This window comes from Camellia sinensis, chromosome 4 (assembly GCF_055761805.1).
Source record: "Camellia sinensis isolate YWXY chromosome 4, ASM5576180v1, whole genome shotgun sequence".
NCBI lineage: Eukaryota > Viridiplantae > Streptophyta > Magnoliopsida > Ericales > Theaceae > Camellia > Camellia sinensis.
In genome coordinates, this window is record NC_138964.1 from 21,091,731 (window position 1) to 21,118,781 (window position 27,051).

General features: G+C 38.3%; 1 long non-coding RNA gene across 1 annotated transcript; it reads left to right on the forward strand.

The window, feature by feature from the left end:
• Positions 1 to 10,005: 10,005 nt before the first annotated feature.
• Positions 10,006 to 12,904, forward strand: LOC145823273 (uncharacterized). The gene is made up of 5 exons (XR_014365556.1): positions 10,006 to 10,255; positions 10,399 to 10,726; positions 11,000 to 11,191; positions 11,291 to 11,530; positions 12,076 to 12,904. It is a non-coding gene; the product is annotated as an uncharacterized LOC145823273 (long non-coding RNA).
• Positions 12,905 to 27,051: the final 14,147 nt, after the last annotated feature.

Sequence of the window (27,051 nt, forward strand, 5' to 3'; positions counted from 1 at the left end):
CAGCAGGCCTCATCGTCGGAGTACGAACTCCCATCAATGGAGGCATCAGGTATATGTGACGGTAAGTAGCGTAATCCCCCTCCTCAAGATGTAACAAAGCATCAGTACCCAGCATAGCACTAACAACATCCCGGGAAGAGAGCCTATCAGCAATCCGCATATCGACTGGGGGTGCTGAGGAAGGGTCCTGAGAAGTATACCCCCAGACCTGACGCAAGAAGCAGTCCCCCAAAAACCAGGCCCTACCAACTGGCCCTTCGAACAGGATCCTATACCGGGAGACACCCCACCCTCCGGCAAACTAGAATCGAAGACCTTCACCTAAAGGCGCCCAGGGCTGCCATGTAATCTACGGATAACAGACGCATAAACCAAGCAGAAATCGAAAATGTACAGGACAAATCAAAGATGAAAATAGAAAGAACTGAGAGTTCTAAAATACCTCCGTCGACCGCACTGTGTCGAAGTACTGCCGCAGATAAAGGAGAGACTCCTGAGGTCTTGGCTGGTGCTGGCCTTCAAATACAAGTGAGTACGGGGTCACGAGAGGTCCCTCTACCACCAACTCCGGGGCCAATGTCGGGAAATACACATAGACCTACAACTGTGGAAAACAAAGCAGAATACGAAGTGCTGAGGGCAAAGTGCACGATACAGAGTATAAAGTGCGCCGTGTGTGCAATGTGCAAGTAATGAGGAGCAGAAATGTAAATCAAGAGGGCATAAAGTACCTCCCAGGCTCTCCAATAGCCGCCAAGTAAGTCCCCCTGTCCGCGGGAGGTCGCGCTCATGTAGCAATAAAGGGTAGCCAAGCCGGCGCCACCCCAGTCATACCGTCTGACCTATGACAGGTCCACCAAAGCACTCAACAGATAAAGCCCAACAGCGTTCCCCCTGTCGGCAAACAAAGTGGTCCCGAAGAGGAACATCAGAAAGCCGCGGGCATACTGTGCTGCCTCTTTAGGAGTCCCGGGCTCCATCTCCACCCGCCGGAAATGGGAAGAGAACTAGGTGTATCGGACTTTCCCCGAAGGTCTATCAACAGGCGGGCGAACCCCCAGCAAATATATCCAAGCAGCCTCCCACTGGCCCATGTCCTCGTCTTAAGGGATGGGCCAACCTCCCACGTCAAGGCCAGTCAGTACGGCAAAGTCAAACGGGGTCATAGTCAAGTCCCCCGTGGCAGAAAAATGGAAGGAGTTGGTGGTGTCCCACCATCGCTCCACCAAGGCAGCCATCAACGTCCTCCTGGAAGGACAACGAGATAGCCCAGTACAAAAGGGCCCAAACCCCGCCAAGTCAACCAAATCCCGAACAGCCTCCGGCAGCTCAGCGTACCAATCTCTCGCCGCGGTAGAGCCATATCCCCGTACAGTGCGAGAAGTCACCTGCATTCAGAATGAATACATGTTTCAGCATAAAATGAATAAGCTGCGTGCAAATAAAATGAATAGGCTACAAGCAAAGTAAAGTAAGTGAGCCACGTGTTCAGAATCGGTGTGTGCCGTGTGTTCACCTTCAATTTGGGCTGTATGTTCAGAAAATCAGGGTTTTGGGCGGCGTACTCAACTCTCAATCAGTGTGTGCTGCGTGTTCATCTTCAATTTGGGCTGTGTGTTCGGAAAATCAGTTTGGGCTGCATGTTCAACTCTCAATCAGTGTGTGCTGCGTGTTCACCTTCAATTTGGGCTGTGTGTTCAGAAAATCAGTGTTTGGGCTGCGTGTTCAACTCTCAATCAGTGTGTGCTGCGTGTTCACCTTCAATTTGGGCTGTGTGTTCAGAAAATCAGTGTTTTGGGCTGCGTGTTCAACTCTCAATCAGTGTGTGCTGCGTGTTAACCTTCAATTTGGGCTGTGTGTTCTGAAAATCAGTGTTTTGGGCTGCGTGTTCAACTCTCAATCAGTGAGTGCTGCGTATTCACCTTCAATTCGGGCTGTGTGTTCAGAAAATCAGTGTTTGGGCTGCGTGTTGAACTCTCAATCAGTGTGTGCTACGTGTTCACCTTCAATTCGGGCTGTGTGTTCAGAAAATCAGTGTTTTGGGCTGCGTGTTCAACTCTCAATCAGTGTGTGCTGCGTGTTCACCTTCAATTCGGGCTGTGTGTTCAGAAAATCAGTGTTTTGGGCTGCGTGTTCAACTCTCAATCAGTGTGTGCTGCGTGTTCACCTTCAATTTGGGCTGTGTGTTCAAATCTCAATCAGTGTGTGCTGCGTGTTCACCTTCAATTCGGACTGTGTGTTCAGAAAATCAGTGTTTTGGGCTGCGTGTTCAACTCACAATCAATGTTTTGGCTGCGTGTTCAACTCTCAATCAGTGTGTGCTGCGTGTTCACCTTCAATTCGGACTATGTGTTCAGAAAATCAGTGTATGGGCTGTGTGTTCAACCCTTAACCGATGTGTGCCGTGTGTTCACAATCAATTTATGGGCTGAGTGCTCAGGAATTCAAGTGATTGAACCGTGCGTTCAGAGTGCAAACAGAATGCATGAAAAATTCATAATATGTTACAGAAAAGGTAAGAACGAAGTAAATACCTCTTGTGCCTCATGGGAGAGGTGATACTCTGGCTCCCGCAGAAGGAGATCCACGAGTGTTCGCTCGTCGAAATCGGTGAAGTGATAGAAAATAGCCCACGGAAGAATATGTGCCGGTGGGTCGTACCTCTCGGGTATGAAAGGTCGAACCCTCAGAGGCAGAGCCATGATATCAGGATCACCTCCGGCGTCCGGAGGACCTCCACCGTGGGGGAAATGACCAGCCATGTCAGAAATCTGCAAAAAGGGGCGAAAATGAGCAAAAATAAGCCAAAATTGGAAAAAGTCAACAAAAGTCAACTCTCGGAAAATGAAAAGTCAACAAAAGTCAACTCCCGAGAAAATCTTCCAAATATTGAGACAAACTCACCTTAAGTGGCGAAAATGAGGAAAGAAGCCCCGAAATCAAAATTTAATCGGTTCAAAGTGCTTAAAACTGAAAGATTTCGCGAAAATAACTTGCGTGGGACGTTGGAAAACGCATATAGAGCACAGATCTGAGGGAGAAAATGGTTTGGAAAGCTAGAGGAGATGATTTCGGAGCTGCACCTGTGAGCACAAAGTGTTTGGATGAGTGGATTTAAAGAAAAGAGGGTGAAAGTACAAAATTGTCCCGAATTTGGCAAAGTGGCCGGCCGGCCACTTTTTCTAGTAGGCCGACCATTCCCTTTTCAAAAACTGACCGGTGGCCTCCCTCTCCCAATAAAGATGGCCGGTGGTGTTCCCCACATGCCCCCCAAGGTCCCTGCAAATTTTGGGGAGGATTGGAGTCCCCGGGACCTGAAAAAGTACAAGAGAAGTGCACTTTCTGTCGCGAAATCGCTCCGCCGGAACCTCAGCTTCAACTTCCGATGCGTGTCTCATCATTACTCATCGAAAGTGAGATATATCCTTTTGAACATGTTGTAACCTCTCCGGGAGGTGAACCGGAGGTCGCGATCGAGTCGCCCTCGCCGAAACGCGCATTTCCTTGCTCGTTGTTTTGTGACAAACATACATCCTGGTTTACGCTTGTTCTGCATTATCATGCACATAACTTGCATTCTCACGCACATACTTGCATTGTTATGCACGTCTCTTTGATATCACCGAGCCTCTGTGCTTAAACTCGCGTTGTCACGCGCATTTCTTCCCGCATTTCGATGCACTTTTCCATCGACACCGCGATTGTCTGCATTCAATATCACATTGAACATATGTTGTTAGATATGTTGTGCTTGTTGAGTTTCTTTCTTTTGCAAGCACGATATTGTATGTACGGTTCATTTGAAGCTGGTGTGACCAGACGAATCGCACAGGTATCGTATCTTCTCCGTGTGAGACGCGACAAGAATTGAATAATTCTCTGCATTCCTAACTGCATGAAATGTAGTTGTTGCTTTGCATTCTTGCTTAAAACTATTGCATCTATTTGCGAATACTTGCTTCATTACAGCTTACCGCATTTGCATGATCATCAAGTCGCATCTGGCCTTGTGTATACCATTTTGCATTTTGCCCCCTGCATGCGGGCATGCCTACGGGCACATCTCTGTTTATCTCACCTGTTTGTCTAAGTCTTCGGCCTTGTCAAAAATGGGTCGTCTCTGGGCTTTGGCATTCACTCCCGTCACTTATGACTTTCGAGTTCTGTCAAAGAGGGACAACTGTAGACACCCCATTTTTGACCGACCTTAAGACTCAGACGTCACCGATTGAGCGCTTGGTGATGTTGCATATCGTGCTCGTTCAGAGGTTTCAGAGTCTCGGCTGCGAGCCTTGCCTCCGGACTTCCGGGCTCTTTCGTGTCTTGCCTCGATTTGCGAACTAGGCTCCATTTTCTCTGTTTTCTCTTCCCGAAGGGAGAGAGAGGTCTCGTAGATCATCTCTCAGTGGCCGTAGGCTACGTTTCGTGGTCGTAGGCCATTTTGCCTGTTTGGAGTCCGGTTTCCGATTTTTTCGGAGGCGTTGGCCATGTGCCTCGGTTCGGGACCGCTTAACCACCTCCGTTTGCTCCGCTTTTTGGCATGCATCTTATTTGCTCCCTTTTGAAGGACACTGCGGTCCGAAAAACCAACTTCGTGGTCGAACACCACTTCCGGTGCCTAACAGTCAGTTTTCGAGGCCTCGGGTTGCGCATTTCGGCCCCCGAACCTCCATTTTGCATCGGTTTGAGTTCATTTTTGGCAGGGACCTCTGTTTCATTGTTAGGAAGGTCGTAGAAGGGTGGGAGGCCAGCAATTGTTCTGACGACCATGTTTTATTCCTCCATCGCCCTCCGTCGCCTGTTTTTCCCACTTGAAAGCCAATGTTGACCACCCTAAGGCCACTTTTTCTTGCCCCAAATCACATATTTGTGTTGTACACACCTGGGAGGCCACCAATATCATATGGCCGGCCAGTAATTGTTTGTGACCCTTTTGAACCCCTCCTAAAAGTGGCCTTTTCTCACTCCTGGTTCATTCTCTCCAGTTTTTGACCACATGGTTGTGTTGTGCACACATGAGAGGCCCTCTTTTTGGCATGGCCGGCCATTAACCTTCATTGACCCTTTTGAACCTTCGCCGACCGGCAATGGGAAGGCCGACCGGCCACCAAAACCCTAGGAAACCGGCCGGCCATAATCCTCTCTCCAGGTACTTTACAAAAATGCCCTCTGTTTCCCCCCAGATTTTGTATCCGGGGAGGGCCAACTTTTGGGGAGAAATTTGAATTCCATTCCCCCCCTTTTTTCCCACCTCTTTTTCCTATATATCCAGGCCCTCCAGCTCCCATTTGAGGGGTTAGAAAGTTTGGTTTAAGCCTCCTACATTGTATCTCTCTCTCTCTACACTCCAACCCTCAAAACCTCTCAAATCCTACATCCATTCTACTCCATCTCCAAGCCAACCAATCCACACTCCATTCCAGCAGCTTCAAGGCCATTTCCAGAGGTCAAGGGCTCCCAAACTTGGTCCAAGAGTTGTTGAAGCATTGGTCTTCAAGGGTAAGTCTTCTATCCCTCTCTTTGGCCCTATTTTTTCTCAATATATTAGCTCCTCTTTCTTGCATATTTGGGCTCTGACCCTAACTGAAAATAGAATTATTTTGAGCTCCTTTTCATGTTTGTTTAAGGGCCTCTCCCTTTTTGAGGCTTCCTTTTTACACTTGCTTCTTTACCTCTCTTGTATGCCTCTTTCTTGCATAGTATTTTAGGCCTATTTTTAAACTGTTTTGAGCTTGGTTATAAACTGTAAAGTGGCTTATTTTGAGCCCTTATTCAACATTGTTGAACGGCTCTTCACTGTTTGAGGCTTCCTTTTGTCACTTGCCTCTTTATCCCTCTTTTGGCCTTATTTTTCAATGTTTTGTTAGCCCCTTGTGCTTGTATTTTTGGGCTATTTCCAGAACTGTAAATAGACTTATTTTGACCCCCTCTTCATGTTTTATGAAGGGACTTTTGCTTTTTGAAGCTCCCTTTTTGCTCTTTGTGTTTAAACCTCTTTTTAGGCCTTATTTTGCTTAGTATTTTAAGCTTGCATGTGCACTGTTTTGGATTTGGTCACTAACTGTAAAACACCATTTTTTGGGCCCCTCTTCAACTTTGTTGAAGGGCCCCCCTCTGTTTGAGGCCAGAAACCATCACTTGCTTCTTTGTCTCCCTTTTGGCCCATTTCTTGCACAATAGTTTATCCATACTTGTGTTTGTTTTTGTGGCTTATTGGAAACTGTAAAATGCTTCATTTTATGGGCTCTTGGCCATTTAGGTCCAGAAGATGCTACTTGCTTCATTATCTCTCTTTTGGGGCCATTTTTGCATGTTGACTTAGCCCTATTTGTGTTCACTTTTTGGCCTTTCTTAAAACTGTAAATATGCTTGTTTTGGGACTGTATTGATTCTGTCTTCACACTTCGTGTTCAAATAATGCATGCTTTTCATAGCCATAGGTCATTCCATGTACCTAATTTCATGTTTCGGGTCTCATTCCATGTATCAGGTGCCATGTTTCCATGTTTCGGGGCTGTTTTGCATCATATTTTGGTACTGAAATTTGCATGTTTGCATATCATGTTTCATACCTTGCCATGCTTTGTTAGAGTGGCATTTGTGCCTTAGGATCGGTCCTCGGTTTACGTACATGCGTGCACGCATCTCGAGTGTCTCATTTTCATCTAATGGCTACTGATGTGAGTGTGGCTGAGGTCCACTCATGTTGGTGTAAGCCCATTATGCATTGTGTATGCCATTTCATTTCGTAGCATTGTGTATGTTAGGCGTATGTTAGCGCATTGTGTATGCCATGTTATCTCGTGCATCGTGTATGCCATTTCCTAGCATTGTGCATGATAGGTTGTATCTTAGCTGCATTTCATGCATGTCATGCATATTGCATCGTGTTGGGGATAGGAGTTAGCCCGAGCACGAAAAACGAGGGACGTTTCGTACTCCGAGTGACGGAACGTATCTCAATTCCTGGTCGCCGACACTCCGGATTATCCATGATGGAGTCTAGGCCCTGTTGTGTTTTCATGTGCATTCATTCCACATTGAGTCATGCAATTCGACTCCCCGGCCATCATGCATCGAGATGCGTGATTGGTGGCATGAGGATCGAGGACAACACTCCCCGAAGAGTAGTCATGCATACATATGTGAAAATACTTTGACATGCCCCTTTGTTGCTCTCTGTTGCAGCAAATCAGAAATCAGCAGCCTTCTGGAGCTTGGCACGCATTCCAAGAACAATTGAAAATAGAGGCAAACCGGGGCATCACAAGGGATTCTCCGCACAAGGCAACCCGAGCATGCATCATCCATCATCCGGAGCAGAGTTGAGGCAGTCCTTGGCTTGCATGCCAATTTACAGCTTACCTAGTTTAATTTGTTAATTAATTAGGATTTGTAATTATTTGGACTGTAATATTTATTCCGGACTGTATATTATTTAGTCGGACCCTCCGCGCGAGGGTAATATTGTAATAAGTGTGCATGTGTGTGATGTATGTCTTCCAACCCCACGTTTTTCTCCCTTTTATTTACCAGCTTATGATGGTTAGATTAGGGCATGTTTCAATTAGCATACAGTATGATAGCATGTTTGCATTCATTCATCTGTTTTGCATGCACCGGGCTCGGCGCATCATACTAACTGCATTGTATTTTCAATTCCAAGTTGAATACATGTTAGCTGTAGCATTTCATATGCCATGTTTAGAATAGCCGAGCCTGCTATAGTTGCATTTTTGCATATGTTGCATTAGGCACTTCTGTATAGTTAGGATCATGCATGGATTTGTAATCAGCTTCTGTTTTGGCTTGGAGTACTCGGTAAGTTTTATGCTTTAGCATCCTTGCATGCGTATGAGTGACTGTCATGATAGCATGCTTACCATGAGACTATATGCTTATGTGATATAACTGTCTGAATGCTTGTGGGTGAAGGTTGGGTTATTTAAATTGCAACAATTCATCAAATGTGTGTTTTAATCCCACTAGATAGTGGCAAAATCATGTTTTCTAAGCCCACTTGAGGGTGGCAAATCCACGTCTTAGCCTACTTGCGGGTAGCACCATCAAACCATTTTCAAACAAACAAACATGAAATGTTTTGTTCCAATTCAGGCGATCCAGTCTATACTTGTATGTTGTGCGCATCACATAGTAAATCTAGGCTAATAACCGGAATAAGAACGCATAATGTTTTCAAAAATAGATATCATGGTTAGTAGAGGCCGATCTTTGATTGGGTGAGTGGGGGTGCTCACGAAGTGACCTTCCCCAATCGTACCCAAATTCCCGAGCCGAGGCAACTTTGGTGATGACGGACACGTGGCCTTAGGCAAACGAGTCAGGGTTTCCTAAATTTCCCCAAAATAAAATATTTAGGTGGCGACTCTGTATCTGGCAAAGCAGTCCATGTTTGGCACTTCTTTCAAAATCTGTTTTCTCAAAACGATTTGCCAGATTTGGACTCTTTGGTTCAGATTTAGAACCGTGACAAATTGAGAGTCCGAACTGTAGTGAGCCCAATATCGAACGGAACGGGGGACTCGTTCCTCCCGGGACGTTCGGGGACGTCTACAGTGAGGAACCAACCACAAACACCAAAACCAACCTGTAGAAGCTAACCAAACCTAAGACAAAAAGAGCAACCCAAAACTAACATACAGCAACAAAACAGAGCAACAACACAGAATATCAGCAGCAGCAACCAACTCAAAATGATCACTGCCCACACAGATCAAAATGATGTGGCTCTTCTTCCTTCGTCTTCTCTCTCTTCATCTTCGTCTTTATAGAGTTGTCTACCTCTCTCTTTGTATTAGGACTGGGCAAATATCTATCCAACTTCCAAAATCAAATAGTCCGGACCAATCACTACAGGAAATATGAGTTTTGACGACGTTTTTTTTAACGGCGTTTTATGAAACGCCACGTTTTATAATATTTAAAGACGTTTTTTAAATGCCATATTTTTTAATATCAAAACGGCGCGGTTTCAATATTTGAAGGCGCTTAGAAAAGCCTTCAAATATCCTCTCTCTTATATAGGCGAGCTGGTGAATACCCTAATCACTTACGCACTCATCTGTTTATCGTTCAGTCTCTCGTTCGCTCTCGCTCTCTCTCTCTCTAGACTGAACGATGAACAATTAGTTTATGTAACCTCAATAGTTAGTCCCTAATCTCTTCCAGCAGAATGCCCTAATCTCTTACTGACTCATCTGTTTATCGATTCATCTCTCACTGATTCATCTCAGAATGATGCAGTCTCAACAGATCGATTTCAATTTTGATTTCGAAGTTCTCTCTCTCGATTTCGATTTCGAAATTTATGTTTCGGTGATTCTCTCTCTCAATTTCGAAGCTTATTTTGAATCTGAGAATAAAGCCTTTGTAAACCCTTATTTTGAATCCTCACGCCTTCTCTGATTTCGATTTCATCTGAATCTCTGATTTCGAAGCTCCATCGCCACCACCATCTGCATCGACGAGGTAGGTGAGCTCTCTCTCTCTCTCTCTCAACCCTCTCTAAACCCTTATCATTCGCAGAGATTCAGATCGATCTCAATGATTTCATCTCAGAGCGATTTCGATTTCGAAGCTCCACTGCCTGCACCATCGTCTACTAAGGTGAGCTCCACTGTCTCTCTGAAACTCTTCATTTCCGTCTCTCTCTCTCTCTCTCTCTCTCTCTCTCTCTCTCTCTCTATTTCAGTGATTGATGAGTTGTATGTGCTCTGTTTAGCAATGTAAATTTATATCTATGCTCCTCCTTCATATTTTAGCAATGCAAATTTATATCTATGCTCTTCCTTCATATTTTAAAAATTATTATCTTTGAATACATATAGCATATAATAATTATTTATCCATATATATGATATATAATAAATATATAAAATTATAAACTTTGCCCAAGTTTTTAACTTGATTAAATTTGTTCTCCAGGCACTTGGCATTCCCATTCATAGGCTTGTGCAGGCTGCTGATTCAGTTTCGGTAGGGTTACATGGTGACTAACATTCTAAGTTATATATATATTTTGGTGTTGTGTTTTTACAACTTAGTTCTTAGTTGGACCTATTTTTTTTATTTGAAGCTTGCATGAAGAAAATTAAATTACATAATTGAACAAGTTATCTTCTCTATTTTGTTATATTACATTATTTCACATTATGTAATCTATGTATGTCTATCAAAAGGATTGGGCGCTCCAGCTGGAACTGTCATTGTTGGTTCAAAAGATTTTATTACTAGGGTATTACTGATATTTTTGCAACAATTAAGAATTCTGTTTTTCTCTCATTGGAGAAACTTGATACCTATCTCTCTCACTCTCTTTCTTCTTCTTCTTCTTCTTCTTCTTCTTCTTCTTCTTCTTCTTTTTTAATGGTTTTGTAGGCAAAGACTCTAAGGAAGACCTTAGGTGGTGGGATGAGACAAGTTGGCGTCCTTTGTGCTGCTGCTTTAGTTGCAGTGCAAGAGAATGTTGGAAAGCTCGAGAGTGATCACAACAATGCTAAGTTTTTAGCACATAAATTTTTTCTCCTGTTTAATACATTATCATATACATACAGTGGTAGACCCATAAATTCATGTGTTATTTTGGCTGATGTTTCTCTTTTACATTTTTATAAATTTGGTTTTCAGAGGACTGAATAGAATTGAAGGACTAAAAGTGGATGTCAATTCAGTGGAGACCAACATAGTAACCTGAAATTGACATATGGTAATATACAATGTAGAATAAGTAGTTTGTTTGGTTAATATATGCATATCTAGAGACCATTATTTCTTGATTCGATTTACAAAAGAAGTGGAGCTACAAAATGTCAAGAAAATAATTTTCCAGTGTTTATTTTTTTCTTCATATAGTATTTGTATGGTGTTTAAGTGTTCCATATTATCTGCAAGAGTTCCAATTGGAAAATAAATGAACAATTGTCTACACATGCAATGCGTTTTTTTAATTGTAACACTGACACAGCTCTTGAATCTGCAGCACTGAGTGTAAATATTGGACATAAGACTAGCAGTTTATTGTTAAAGAGATTGTATATACATCCTCCTGATGCTAGTCGTGTATTACTACCGGATGGTAGACACTTGGCCTATCAGGACCAAGGTGTTCCGGGCGACAGAGCTAGATTTTCTATCATCAGTACACATCCTTTTCTTTCATCCCGACCTGCAGGTACAATAATCTCATCCTCAAATCTTCTGGAAAAGTAACTAAATAGGGGAACTTAATAGCTGATGTTTTGCACACATTTATTTGTTTTGTGCAAATAAGAATACCCGGGCTTAGGGCTTCACTACTGCAAGAATTGGCATTCGCCTGGTAACTTATGATCTTCCAGGTTTTGGGTTAAGTGATCCCCATCCCAACAGGAATCTTGAGTCATCAGCTATGGATATGTTACAGTTATCATATGCTGTGGGGGTCACTGACAAGTTCTGGGTGGTAGGATACTCAGGAGAGAGCATGCATGCTTGGGCTGTACTCTCAGATACATTCCTGACAGAGTAATAGGTATATTGGTCTCTCTCTCTCTCGCTTATTTTATTTTATTTTTTAATTAGTAAATTTCTCTAAATAAGATGTTAGCCTTTAGGGACCCATGACTTGCAATTTAGAAGGCTGTATTCTGACTAAATGTTCTACCCCTGGGGGTTATGTTGGTTTTTTATCTGCATTTTCTCTTCATTGTGAGTAATTCATGTTCATGTCTTGATTATGTTGAACATTGGTCTGCAATAGTCACTTTGGAATTAGGAGGAGCTGAAACTAATAAATCCTCGAGGAATTGGACTGTTAACTAGCTGTTTTCAAACAATCTGATATGACCACATATCAAATGGTAATAATATGTTATTCCTTTATACTGAGATTCAAATATCTATGAACATACATGACATTGTGCAACTGCACGACCATTATTTGCCACTGAAATACTTATGATATGTTTCAGAAAGTATTGTGATGCTTCAGTGTCACCCACATAATAAATAAAGAGGTGAATATTTTTGTTCTGTTGATGCTTTTTATCTCTGATCCATCCTTGGCTGAATTTGCAGGTGCAGTCATGGTTGCTCCAATGGTTAATCCATTTGAACCAAGCATAACAAAGAAAGAAAGATATAGAAGCTGGGGAAATTGTACACCACGAAGGAAACTAATGTACTTTTTAGCTCGGAGATTTCCTAGTTTTCTTGCTTACTTCTACCGGCGAAGCTTCTTGTCTGGAAATCATGGTCAGATAGATAAGTGGCTATCATTATCGCTAGGAAATAGGGCAAGTCATGTTGCCAAATGCCAGTCAATCACTATTCCTGCTTTGATCTCAAATATTTTCTTTAAAATTTAGATTTTTGGCTATTTATGATTCAGATTGCGATGTACTTAAGGATTGATTGATGTTCATTATAATGTTGATTTAGGATAGAGCTTTGATAGAGGAGCCAATGTTTAAAGAGTTTTGGCAAAGGGACGTAGAGGAATCAGTCCGACAGAGAAATGTAAAACCATTAGTGGAGGAAGCGGTATTGCAGGTTTCAGATTGGGAGCCAATGTTTATTATTTTTTTCTTTTTCCTTCCTTTTTTCTGAAGTCAATTCTTGTTGTTAACTTCAATGAAATTGTAGTTTTCTGTCCCTCCTTTCTGCATTTTGTCAGGACTGAACTGCACAAATATGGTTGTTTGAATGATCAATTTTTCTTAACTTCATCTGTATTTCCTTCTAAAATGCACCTCTTTTTCTATTTGATGGATTATTTTAAACTTTGTTCTGGCATTGTTCAACAATTATGCATATTCTGTCCTCTCATTGGTCATATATTTGAAAATAAGGGGTTGGAATTGATGTCTCATGTTGCATCTTCACTACTGAAGACAATGAGTAGCTGATGCCTTATGCCAAAACATGTTACTAAGGAAAATATGTTTGTGACATCATGTCCTTTAGCATGCTCTATGTATTTCTCAATTGAAGGAAAATGACAGATTGAAATAGCAGACCTAGTAAGAAATACAAGAGGGTGTATCCATTTTGGCCAGTGAGCTCGTGGACTATGTATTGTTTTCAAAAGTTGGGATTCAACTACCTATTTTTAAAAACCATGTTATGGAACCTTTCCTAGAATTCATTAGTTTACATGTGTTTTTTATTGGGACCAATCCTTCTTTATTTCTGCTTTCTCAGGACTCTTCAGATGTTTCTTCAAGAGCTGGCATTTCACCACCATTTTGTTTCCATAGTTGCAGACATGCTGCATAGTGCCAATTGGAGGCACATGTGACGAATGTACACATATAGCTTCTCATTATCCTTATATTATATGCTCTATGGTAGAGGTGTTTTTATTATTATATTTTTCTTTTTTTTTAATTTCTGACATGCATAACTTGAATGCTGTATTGCAGTGTAAAGATCCTCACTTCTGAAAGTAAATGGCGATGATGTGCTTTGAAGTATTCACTCTACATGTAAGAAGAAGAAGAAGAAGAAGAAGAACTAACAAGGTAAAAGTACTAACATCACTAGTTTAAGCTGATAATAATATTCATAAATCAATAGTGTTAAAGACATGTTAGGCAAATGCTTTTTTGAGTTGAGAATGATGTTATTCATAAATCATATACATTGTTTTTAAGTATCAAGTGGTTTTCACAAGTATGGTTTATTCTTCTTCTCCTACATTGTGTTTGGAAAGTGTCTAAGAAAAAGAAACAGTGTTGTGAGAATGTCCAACACACATTAGCAAACATGGTACTTATTGCATCTTAGTTTTAAATTATATAAAAACAAACATGTTTTATTGTCAAGTATTTTCAGTTTTAAATTATCCAGTCAAGTATTTTCAGCAGGCATTATACTATTATCCTAAATATCAGTATAATGGAATTATTTTAATACTGAAAATACTTGAATTGGTGGTCCATTCATGAATTGGTTGAATACTGAAAATTATCCTAAATACTGAAAATTGGTTGTCCATTCATGAAAATAATACTAAAAATATTTTCAGTATGGACAACTAATTATAAATACTGAAAATTGAATTATCCTAAATACACCAGTTTTGAATTGGTTGTCCATTCATGAAAATACACCAGTTTTAAATTATCCTGATTTAAAACAATTGGGACCAAGATTTTGTTGAGTTGAATGGCACAAACTTGCAAACATTGCATTGTACATGCTTATCATTTTTTAATCCATTTTATATCTCTGCAATAGTGGACGCATAACGTGCACTTTGCTAATTGAAATTCTTGGCCTCAGTTTGAGGGTTTTCATAAACATTTTGGTGTTTATTTCCACCTTTTGATAAAACCAATGTGCTTTGCTACTCAACTTTGTTGTGTAATTGACCTATTAAGATGCTAAACTTTCCTTTTTATTTTTTTTCAAACCTTATGCTTACAATGCAGAGATCAAATTCTCATCAATTTACATCATAATTGGGCTGTTGGTCTGCCAAAACGAGCAGTGAGTTTCATCTTCTGCATTTGTTATTAGTTCTTCGTAGGTTAAATTTGGCTTGCATTATTTAGTTGATTTCTAATCTGCATTTGTTATTTAGTTCATTTCTTCCCTCGTCAAGACAGTCCCTTCTGTTGACTTTAATTAGAAGAGAATTCCTGCGGAAGCATAGGGAAGTCTTCTACTCTCTTCTCTAATCTTACATTGGTAAGTCCAAAGGAAGACTGCAACTTGTTTGTGAGTGAGAGCAGAGACAAACTGAGCCAACCAACCAATGCTAGCCCATAAAGAATTGTTAAAATAATAAAACAGGCCCACACATAGAATACAGAACTATTCTAATGCCCCTTGTTGTATCGCACAGGTAAGGTGCACCAGACTCGTAATTATCATGATCTATAAAACAGTGTCAACCAATGATAGCCCATATGTACGCTTAGGCTGGGCTGTTGAGCTTTTAGTTATCTATCTTTGCTAATATGTTTATCATCTTGTGTGTATAATAGAATGTAAGTTACTATTTTGTGCATGACAAACTTTTCTGTATCTCTTGTACATTTCTCTAATAGATCTGTGACAGTTTTTGAAGTGCTCAGCATAGTCAGAAATCCACAATTCAAACAAATAAAAAGAGAATAGAAACTATTGATTTCAATGAACATATAATGAATAAAAAAAGTGCATAAAATAATTTTTTCCTCCTAATATCTATATACAACTCCATAATAGAGAAATCGGTGGAACTGTTTGTCAAAAGGTGTGAAAGGGACCTCAATAGCAGGCTTCCTCTATTCAATTTCGTTGAACTTTGTTGTATGTTTGTAATTATTCCATTTATTTTGATTTTTTTTTCTTGAATATGAAATCAGAGCACTAGTGAGAATGGGGAACAAACTTCTATTAACTATCATCTGCTTATCGGATTTGGCTTGCATCTTTGGTTTCAATGTTTCCTCGGGTTAGTGAGAATTGGTCTAAAGAGACGGGATTTGGACCTTAACAGTATATATGGCGTAGCAATCATCAGAGGAGAGGTTATCCATGCCAATGGTAAGGGCAACGATTCCAATAGTAATTGTGTTGACAATTTAAAAGATGATGTGGTGTATTTGAAAAATTTTATGGACACCCAATATTACGGAGAGATTGGCATTGTTCACCTCCACAACACTTTGCTGTTGTCTTTGATACCGGCAGTTCCTATCTTTGGGTGCCATCTTCGAAATGCCACTTTTCTGTGAGTTTTTTTTTTTTACCACTTGAGTGCCTAGTGTTGTAATTGTAACACTTGTTGGGTTTGGGTAATATATATATATATATATATCTATAAATTAAATTATAATGCAATAACTTCATGCAGATTGCTTGCTATATGCATTCTAAGTACAGGGCAAAGCTATCCAGTACATATACTGAAATTGGTACATTACTTTCAAAAACTCGTTAAACTTCTCATAGAGTTGTATGTTTTTCCTATGTACATAATAAAGCTAGATTCTGGTGTTGTGCATGCTGATGGAACCATAATATCAGGTTTCTTGTTCCATTCTGATATAGGAACATCTTGCAAAATCCATTATGGTTCTGGATCTATATTTGGCTTCTTCAGCCAAGATAATGTGAGAGTTGGAGATGTTATCATCAAAGATCAAGTGCGTGATTGTTTGTATCAAATTTCATGTTGTATTATTACTATATTCTTATTATTATTGTTGTTGTTGTTGTTGTTATTATTCATGTCATGGCAACATTGATTTCATGACATTTAGGTGTTCACCGAGGCTACAAAGGAAGGATTATTTATGTTCTTGCTTGCACAATGCAGAAAATTAACCTCTTACAGATTGAGGTAGGTGATATTATTATTGCAAGCAATTCAACAGGAACAGGTGTCAGAGAACAAATTTCCTTTCAATGCAGAAAATTACAAATTATATGAAGAAGTTGGAGAAGGTGTCAGCGCCACTGTTCACCGGGCTCTCTGCAATCCTTTGTGTTGACTGGGATTTGGGAATGTATCCTGCTCAAAATTGTCTTTGTTGTACATGAACCTATTTTGATTAATTGAATACGAATCCCTATTCTGCAGTGTAATGATGTGTAATATGCTTGACTATCCCATTGCATCTGCATGTGCAAGCAAATGACTTAACCTATTTTTTCTTTTTATTTTTTGATTGTGTTTGTTGTTTGATTTTGGTTCAGACACAATCATGTAATGTTTATTTAGTCAATATATTGAAGTAGCTGTAAAATTTTATTCATATTATTGTTATTTTTCAGCTTTATTAAAGGTATGTTTTTTAGTTAAATATAACAGATTCAGAACAATTTTTTTTTTAAAAAAAAGAGCTATAACGGCGTTTTTTCAAAACGCCACTACAGTGCCAACGGACATTTTTTTAAAATAAAAAAATCTATCACGGCGTTTTAAAAACGTCGCTAAATATTGGATGACGTCATTTTATCATTATTTATCGCATTTAGCGGCGTTTTTAAAAACGCCGCCTATACTAATTTTACGACGTTTTTAAAGCGTCATTACCTTATAGCGACGGCCGCGTCCTCGACGTTTGGTGATAAGCGTCACTAAAGGAATTAGCGGCGTTTTTAATACATATAGCGGCGTTTTTAAAACGCCGCTAAAAGTCATTTTTCCAGCAGTGAATTCACCACATAATAGACGGTTTTGATGGTTTAACCAAACGGATGTGTGTAAATTAGGACTAATGATAGATGTGAGGCCAGCCAACCCCACTCAATCTGCCAACGCCTCTAAGAAAATGAAATTATACTTTATGATTTGTGTGTTAAAAAATGCATTTCATTTAATAATATAGTAGTTACTTCTGAAATACGAAAATTAGAATTTTATTTTTATCATAAAAAAAATTAAGAATAAAAAAACTAAGCCCAAATAAGGCTCAGAATAATAAAGGCGCTCTAAGAATTTTTATTTTTTATTTTTGTTGTCGTGCTTTTTGTCAGAGTATGGTTCTAAAGGAAATTTTGGGCCCAACCGATGAGATGTTCACTGAAGCACTGAGTTTGAAGCAATGGGTGAATGCTTCACTTCCGAACTGAGTAATGGAAGTTGTGGATGGTGGTTTGTTGAGAACAGAAGATGGTAGGGATGTGATTGCCTATAAAGATTATCTTTTAGCCATTATGGAAATAGGTGCAGAGTGTTCTCCAAAATTAGCTGAATGGAGGACTGACATAAAGGATGTGGTGATCAAGCTAAACAAGATCAGATTGCAGCTTCTTCACAGTGGATATGCGTGATTTGTGTATGCTCTCGTTGTCATGTGCATCTCCGAAAATGGTTGTGTTAAATTTGACCATGAGATCGTCTGTTTGCAGTGTTTTAAAACATTTACAATTGTTGATTATGCTTCCAAATTCTCGTAATTTAAAATCCTCAAATAATGTAACAATTTTGAATATTGTTCCTCATGTACCATGTATGAGTGTTTAGTAAATTTAATTGTGAATATCTTAATGAAACATGTATTAGTCTTAAAATCTTATTTTCTATACTTTTTAATAAGTTAGGTAAGGTTAGGTAAAGAATTTGAAAATGATATGATACCTCTTAATAGAAATAATATTAAAATGTGTAGTTACATTTTAATTAAATGAGTTATCCGTGTCAATTTTGTGTTGTGCAAATTTGACACTAATTAAACCTACTTAATATTGATGATAATATTGGATCATATTATATACGTATTCGTATCGAAAAATAATCATCTTAATTACTAATTTCATGTACGACTCAAGTTGTGTTATCGTGTTATTTAAAAAAAATATTCACCCTTAATTTGGCAAACTTATAAAGATAAAAATCTTTTTTGAGACACAAGTTTTCTTTTAATTAGCTCAAGAATGAGTAATAAGACTTAATTTAAATCAACATAAGGTGATACATAATATAATAAATAAAATATAAGAAAAATTTATTCATAAATCCAATATGGGAGAATGTTGATCCATTTAGTCCTAAGAGTTTTCTTAGGAACTAATTAGTCCGTTTTGTTTTGGAAAGTTGTATATATTTGATTTGGTGCCATTAGAATTTAAGTGAAAGCTTTTTATGATTCTTTTTTTTTTTTTATTCATTTTTGGATGGGAATGAAAATGTAAGGTGTGGAAGATTCTTTTTGGAGTAATTGGTGGCTGAAGTGTCGAGCGTAGAAATCTACATTTTTGTTAGTGTGATTTTTTGGTATTACATTAGAGTGTTACATTAAAGTGTTACGTTTGGAAAAAGTATACTAAAGAGTTTTTGTGTGTTACATTGATTGGAGTGTTACGTTTGAAAAAAATACACTAAAGAATTTTTTTTTGGAATGTTACGTTGTTATGTGTTGACAAAAGTGCATTAAAGAATTTTTTTAGTGTGTTACATTGGAGTGTTACAGTTGGAAGAAGTGCACTGTGTGATATTGATTGGAATGTTACATTTGGAAAAAAGTACACAAAGGAGTTTTTTTAGAATGTTACGTTGTTACGTTTGAGAAAAGTATACTAAGAAATTTTTTAGTATGTTAAATTGATTAGAGTGTTACATTTGAAAAAAGTACATTAAGGAGTTTTTTTAGTATGTTACATTGGAGTATTACGTTTCGGAAAAATACACTAAGACATTTTTGTGTGTTAGATTGATTAGAGTGTTACGTTTAGGAAAAATACAGTAAAGAATTTTTTAATGTATTACATTGGAGTGTTACGTTTAGAAAAAGTATACTAAGTAGTTTTTTAGTATGTTGCATTGGTGTATTACGTTTGGTAAAAGTACATTAAGAAGTTTTTGTAAAATCTAGTATTATTGAAAAATCCTTTCGAAAATCTAGATACATCCCATGTTAATGTGGTTATTGATTTAGCCAATTCAATAAAAATATATGCATCATGATCAATATAAAGAGAAAGTCAGAGAAAATCAATCGACGATACAAGATATTTTTTACGTGGAAAAATACAATTGGAATTCACCTACTTGTGATAAAAAACCACGGGCTCTCGCCCAAACGAATAATCCACTATGCAAGAAAGGTAATACAAGAGATATCTTACAAAGACCAATCCAAGCACATGAGTCCACTCACTGGCACACGACTTTGCTTAATTTACATGTACCTCCACAATCTCCACTTGATATCTGCTACGGTTGTCAAATCGCCATGACGCCAGTGATTCTGGAATCCACCGAAATCTACAATCTTGGAATCTACCAAGAAGGTTGTCGAATCACCACAATGCCAATGACTCCGGAATCCACTGAAGCCTATAATCTTGGAATCCATCAAGAAGGTTCACTATTGGGAAGGTGTGGCGAACTTACAAAGCTTGATGATGAACTTGAATGTCACGACCCCGTTCTGCCCCTAGTAGAATGGTGCCATGATGACCAGTAACCCGAGATTACCAAAGGCCAACTTACAAAGATTCACACACAATTCGAGTATAAATATATGGGGTCTACACATGCGGAAGCAATTTTAAATCTAAATAGTCCATAAGAGCTGTGCATAGATCAAATGAAATGTCATACATCTTAACATGATTTACAACTTGGATACAATTAAAATAAAGTACATATTACATCTTGATCAAAAGGCTTCTCAAGCCGACATATACAAAATGAACTACAATGACCAAGCCAAGAAGCATAATCTTCAAGATTGCTGCAAAAGTATGAATCCAAAACAACTTGCAAATAATCATCTAGGCGTCACCGCTTTCTTGCTCATCACCTACATATATATAAGGAGGGGTGAGCTTGGATACTCAATGAATGATATTAGAAATAAAGGTTTGAATGAATCATATCCAAGATCTTTACAAAACAATACATATAATAACTTTACAAATCAAAGGGATGAACCAAGTTCATCTATCAAATCTTTCAAAGTTTCTTGGATGTTAATAACATCTACATAATATCAAAGGATGACATTCCAGACAAACAAACCCACGCGGAAAACCGTCAGTGGCAAAACAAGGATGCAGTTGCATTATAGTCCCCTGGCACTAAGGGCTTTCAAAACAAGGGTTCAGTTGCATTATAGTCCCCTGGCACTAAGGACTTTCCCAGAATGTCATCAAAACAAATATAATACTAGATACAAAACTAGGGACAATCATTCATGCTTGATCAAATACTTTTTCAAAACGAATTAAGGCTTTACCAAAAATTTATAACATAACTTTATTAAAAATACCACTCATATAGCTCTTCGGGTGTGGGGGTTACAAGCAAGGATCCAAGGCCTACAAGCACATAATAAATTCCATTGAATGCATTTCAAGAAGACAAGAAGAGATGCTCAAAGATGGATATGAAATGCACCTTAGAACCAGCTTTACATGACAGGAAAGGATCTCGGCATTTCTTTCAAAACTAGATCAAGTCAAAGAAAAACATGCTGGAAGTTAAAACACTGTTTTTCATCTCGGGGAAAACATGTTGGGTACCAACCAGGTCTTGGCCGAGGTCCCACATTCGAGGAAATAAAGTCGAGAAAACCTGGGTTTCCCTTTGAAGAACATGATGGACAAGAACATGAAGAACATAAATGCTAAAATCATAACTTCTTTATTCAAAATCTGGGATTTCATGAGATGAGTTCGAAAACATGGACTTGGGCTCCCATACTTGAAGATCTTATGAAAACAAACGCAAAAACATGGGTCTCGATACAAACATTCGGATCAAAACATGGTTTTCTTTCAAGAACACAAGAACATCATTTTCTCTTTCTAAAAACGAACTTCAAAGCAATGCATGGCTCATGAATTATGCTAGATCATACAATGTAGTTAGATGAACATAAAGAACAACAAGAGCAAAACAAGAATCAAACCTCAAAGCACGAATCAAACGGTTTAGACTCTAAGGATCAAGCTTGGAAATCTACTTCTCTCTCAAGAACTCCACTTCCTTTCTTTCTGGAGCTTCTCTCTCTACCATGCAAAAGATATGACAAAAATGATATGTTTTCTCTACTGCCAGCAGACTTAACCCTCTGCTGGGACACGTGGCACTACCGGATTGGGTTTTCTCAAAAGGTGACTGACTGACAAGACAAGAGCATGACAAAGGGTGTTCAACAAGTAAGGTGACATGGGCACTCCGGCAGGTAAGGACCTGTCACGCCCCAAAACCGCCCCTAAAAGTTTTAGCCATGACTACATCAGAAACGGACATAAAATCGACATATATAACGTATGGGGCCTGAACGGATGCACTTGATAACAAAAATCTATTCCATTGAGCTACCACTATTATGCCAGGATCACACATCACATTAGGTAAATAATATACAGAAAACTTACACACATATACTTCGACTCAGCCCCACAATTGGGCGTATAACAAAAATATTAATGAAAGACAACCAAAGAATAATCCAAAAAAAACTAACAACACTTCACAAAATGTACGGGCTTCAGCTAAGTGCCTGGACACACCAAGGTTGACAAGAGAGAGACGAGCCTTAAGGGTTAGGACTGGTCTCTTGGTTGATTACCTACAGAAACCGACAAAATACAGGATGAGTGAAACTCAGTGAATAATAGTACATAAATAATGTAATGTTTAACTTGAGTAATAAAGCATATAACTGCAGAGGCATATGATTAACAACATTTTGTAATTACTTCCAGAATAGCCATAGGTCCAGTTTTCTTAACAAAATGGCTTAAAGCCCACTAATGTACAGAACGGCCATAGGCCTAATAGATATAGAACGGCCTACCGGCCCAGAAATAACAGAACGGCCTACCGGCCCAGAATTAACAGAACAGCCTAGCGGCCCAGAAATAACAGAACGGCCTAGCGGCCCAGAAATAACATGTGTATGGACTCAAGAGGTGGCTCGTACGGATTCTAAAGGTGGCTCCTACCAAAGTGTAGCACTTAGTTTCGTACAGCACTTTGCTCCATACCAGAAATCATCAGAACAGATTAACTTCAGCATCATACAGAAATTACATACATTCTTTCCATTATTCACTTGAATTACCATCGGTAATATAGGTTTAACAGAACATTACTGATAATTGTTAGCAAACGGTAACACATTCCATTTATTCGTTGTGAATCAATATAGCTAGCTTGCAGATAATAGAGTATCCATAACATTTAGTAACGGGAGACGCATGTATCATGACAGTATGGTCAATAGAGACAGAATAATTCATATCAGAACGTGGGTCATATAACGGTGGTAGACCTTTGTGTTCATATTATAGGTCCCGAATAACCTTAGATTCATGTATAATACAACCGAATAATCTTCGATTCGCAAAAGTACCATCCTTTCTGGATGAACATAAGTTCCATTTATTTCTTAAGAATGACGTAGTTTGCTTATCGATAACAAAGCGTTAATGTTCGTTAGTGACAGAGCAGAAAGGTTCCAAAGTCATACCGATGTATGCAAATCTTCCAGCATTTATACAAGTTCACACTGATTCTCAACCGATATAAATGTTAATGTAATCATTTACACAGAACAGAGCGTTAGTAACCATAGTCATTAACGGTAAGTAAAATGTACATTTGTCGTACTATTACTCACAGTGCGTGGATTGAGAGATAATCCCTACAGATAGGTGCCCTATATATTCATGCCATACAAGAATTAGTTCGTTTCATTTTTAAACTATTTCCTGACTCGTTTTACTTCGAATAAGTTTACAAACATCAAAGAGCATCAAATACTGATTTCAAACATATCAGAGGGTCAAGCACGTAAAACGGAGCAGACGAGGTTTCCCGACATGGGCCGTACGTGCGAACATGTACCGCACGTGCGGTCTCTCCTCATCGCACGAGCAGCCATAGGCAGAATGCAAAATCTCATTTTTTTCTCTTGCCCGCACGTGCGACCATGACCTCCGCACGTGCGGCCGAGCCCCTGTTTTGGCAGTCCGAAACTCACACAAAACCCAACTTAGAGAATACATAGCAAGGCTCAAAATAGATCAATTTAACACAAGATTAAACCTCAAAATCACATGAAAAATGAATCATAAATCAACTTAGGTTCTTAATCACTTTGAATTCATGAATCAATCACAATCCAATTCCATGGAATTTCTAACTTTCTTACACACACACACACATACACACACACACACACATATGTAACCATATAATCCAACCACATAGATGAGTATCTACATGAGATTAACAAGGAAGCAAGGTGTAATTCCTCCATAACTCAAATTAATTTCCAAAACAACTACATGATAAGCATAATTTCCCAATTAGACAATCATCTTCTACAAAACTTCAACATAACCTCTAGCAATCCCAATTAGAAGAGCAAACTCACTCAAACCCAAGAAAGAGCTTAATTTAAGATGTTGTTTACATACCTTGATTCAATTCCCTACCAAGCCTCTCAATTTCCCCAATCTTCTTCTCTTCCCTTCAACCCTCTTTTTCTCTAATTTTTCTCTCCAGGAGATATTCTTGAGTGATGGTTTTCCCAAGTCAATGTATAAGAAGCATTGGCACTTATATATAAAAAGTGAATAAGATGAAATTTAATCAGTTTAATCATTCCAAATTGAAATTTCACAGAAAATCATATTATGACTTAAAAATTATGCCGATCCCAAATGTAAAATCAATTTCAGATATTTAAGTCTCTAAGGCTTCCAATTTCTGATTCAAACATTATAATTGTGACAGATTTTTCTCTTATTAAACGGATATGCATCCATAACCATAGGATTCACTGAATTAAATTCAATTTCACATAAAATTTCACCGTAAGCATTTAAATGCTCAGAATAAGGGATTGAAAATATTCCAGAAACAGATACGAGGGTCGGGTTATTACACTCTCCCCCCCTTAAAATAAGTTTGGTCCCTCAAACTTGTTTTAACGTATAACAGATTAGAAATCTCAGTCTCCCTCCAGTGTCTACTTCTATTATAGATGTTCACATAACTCCTCAGTTCAAACAATGCTAAGCTTAATTTGGTATTTACTATAGTTATTCAAAAGTTCTCACCACAACAAGCATCTCCTAGTTTTATTTAACTAGTCGCTTCAGTGTTTATTTCGCTTCAATGTTTATTTCAGCCATGTAGAAATAAAAATAACAACTCCATATATGCATTCTGCAGTATCATGTGTCGAACAAGGTAAGACTACAATAGTCCATAGCAGGAAATTCTAGACACATAATCCCCAGTAGGCAGGGTACATAATCACCACACTTTCCTGTCAATACGTGTTATAACAGTAATTCTCAAAAACAGAAACATACAATTGCCAAATACAGAACATAATAGATATAATTTCCTTAAGCACATGAGGCACGTAATTCAGGTATTCCGTAGCATACGTTAATTCCAACCATAACATGTTTTTTTATTATGTTCCTATCGAGATTGTCCCAGTACTAATAGTTCATATGTAATCTCATTACTGGGTAATTCACATATTACAAATCACTTAGAGACAAGTTGTTAACTAAAGTCATAAATAGTTTTTTTTTTTTTTTTTTTGTATTCCTCAATTTCCAAAAGTATTCCAAAAGCCTACCATGATACTGGTTCAGAATTATATGTAATGATCTTTAACACAGTTCGTACGACAGAAAGAAAGGTCTCAGTACCCATTGTTAATTCCTTATAGCATTACTTCTAAGTACAGAGATACAAAGAGAACCATGCCCCAAATCAAACAGTTATGCTCGTATTAAACTAGTGTTCATGTAGGTGTGCCATGATAGACACTTAATCATACCATTATATGTTCGAATCTAAGCAATAACGTTAGGTAGAACAATCATCTCTTTGAGCAAAAGAAGCCATCCAAGGATAGAGCTAGAAATCAAATTTGAATTCATTTTAGTTAATCAGTCATAACAGTAAGATGTACATCCTCTATCAATAAGCATTTCTTCTTGCTACAGCACAAATGAATTTGGCCTCTTCTTAGTCATTTCAGTGTTCCATAGTTCAGATAATTCTTTCTCTTCCTACTGAAGGATACAAGATCAACCACAGGGTTCCATATTCACAATTTATAATTACAGTGGGTTAGCAAACAACCATACAGAAATTATAGACTAGTCGTTCGGCCCAATCAATTAACATAAATAGAGTGTCCAATTATTCCTCGCACGTAAGTTCTACCAGATTCATTCGTAGGCTCATAATTTCATTAGGTAAACATTAATCACATCCATTTGGGTTCCATAATATCTAGAACCCCAACAGTATAACGATAAAATTCTTGGCAAGATTAATTCAACAAGATAGCAAATCAATTCATAACCACATAGTGTGTATTGCACAAATCTACTTATATATGCATGCAATAGGAAATAAATGTCCAATACATATCGTTAACCCATCATTAATATAGAGTACTCCCATGGCCATATCCATTTCCTTTTCCTTTTCTTTTTTTTTAAACAAAGTTCGCTATATCGTACAGAACAGTTCAGGTTATCACCTCCAATGTAAAATAGAGGACTAAATTGGCAATTTGCAACATTTGCAGTTTTGCACAGAAATATATCACAGAAATGATTTCTCAATCTTAAATTATTAAAACACAGAGGCAAGATTCTAATTCTTGCAGTAACTTATCAGATTACTACTCATTTAGGTTTGATGTCAAATTAATTAATGCTTATCTATTGTTTTGCGAGTGTCATACAGGCAGACACGTATTATAGGCGAGATTCTTCATGTCATTCGACTATTACTCATAAGAAGTCTCAATTATAGATTATGGATCATATATAAACATAACAGATTATAGATTGCGGATTTCAGATTTCAGATTACAGAGTACAGAGGTCAGAGTACAGAGTACAGATTCTCGCAATCAAATCCCAATTACACAAAAACAATACTGATTAGATACCAACAATAGTTCCTTCGATTCCTCATCAGAAGTTGTCATTAATTTCTTCGGTTCACAAAATCATATTAATTATATGTTATTTCAAGGTTCCAAGCATAGCTAATGTGTAAGTCCTTCCCCCATCCATTTAAACAATCAGTAGGAAACAAAATCACATTCACTTAACTCCCTATACAATTTTAAGAGGGGTCACTATATGCATAACTTTTTCTTACAACCAGTCATACGCAACACAATTTTAATTATCCCGCAAAAACGCATCTTATCAAAATATTCAAATACAGTAATTTCCTAAAATCACAGATTTAAACATTATTCTGGCAAGGAAGATATAACTATAGCATAAAAGTTAGAATATCACATATATCATTTTCTTTAGTTTTAGAATTATCCCATACTTAGAGTTTAATCACTTCATTTGAACACATGCTAGGAAGCACAATCACGTTACCATCGTTTCTCACGGGTAATTACCAACCCAAAAATAACAACCGAGGGCACACATTGGCATATAAATTGTCTTACTGATGAGCTCGAACCCTCACTACGCGTCTGTTGCGCAACTCTGTTAACTTAATCCCATAATTGTCTTTTTCATTCTGTCCAACCATGCGGAGGTAAATCCCTCCGGGTCTTCCATCTTTGTGCTTACCATGCTCTG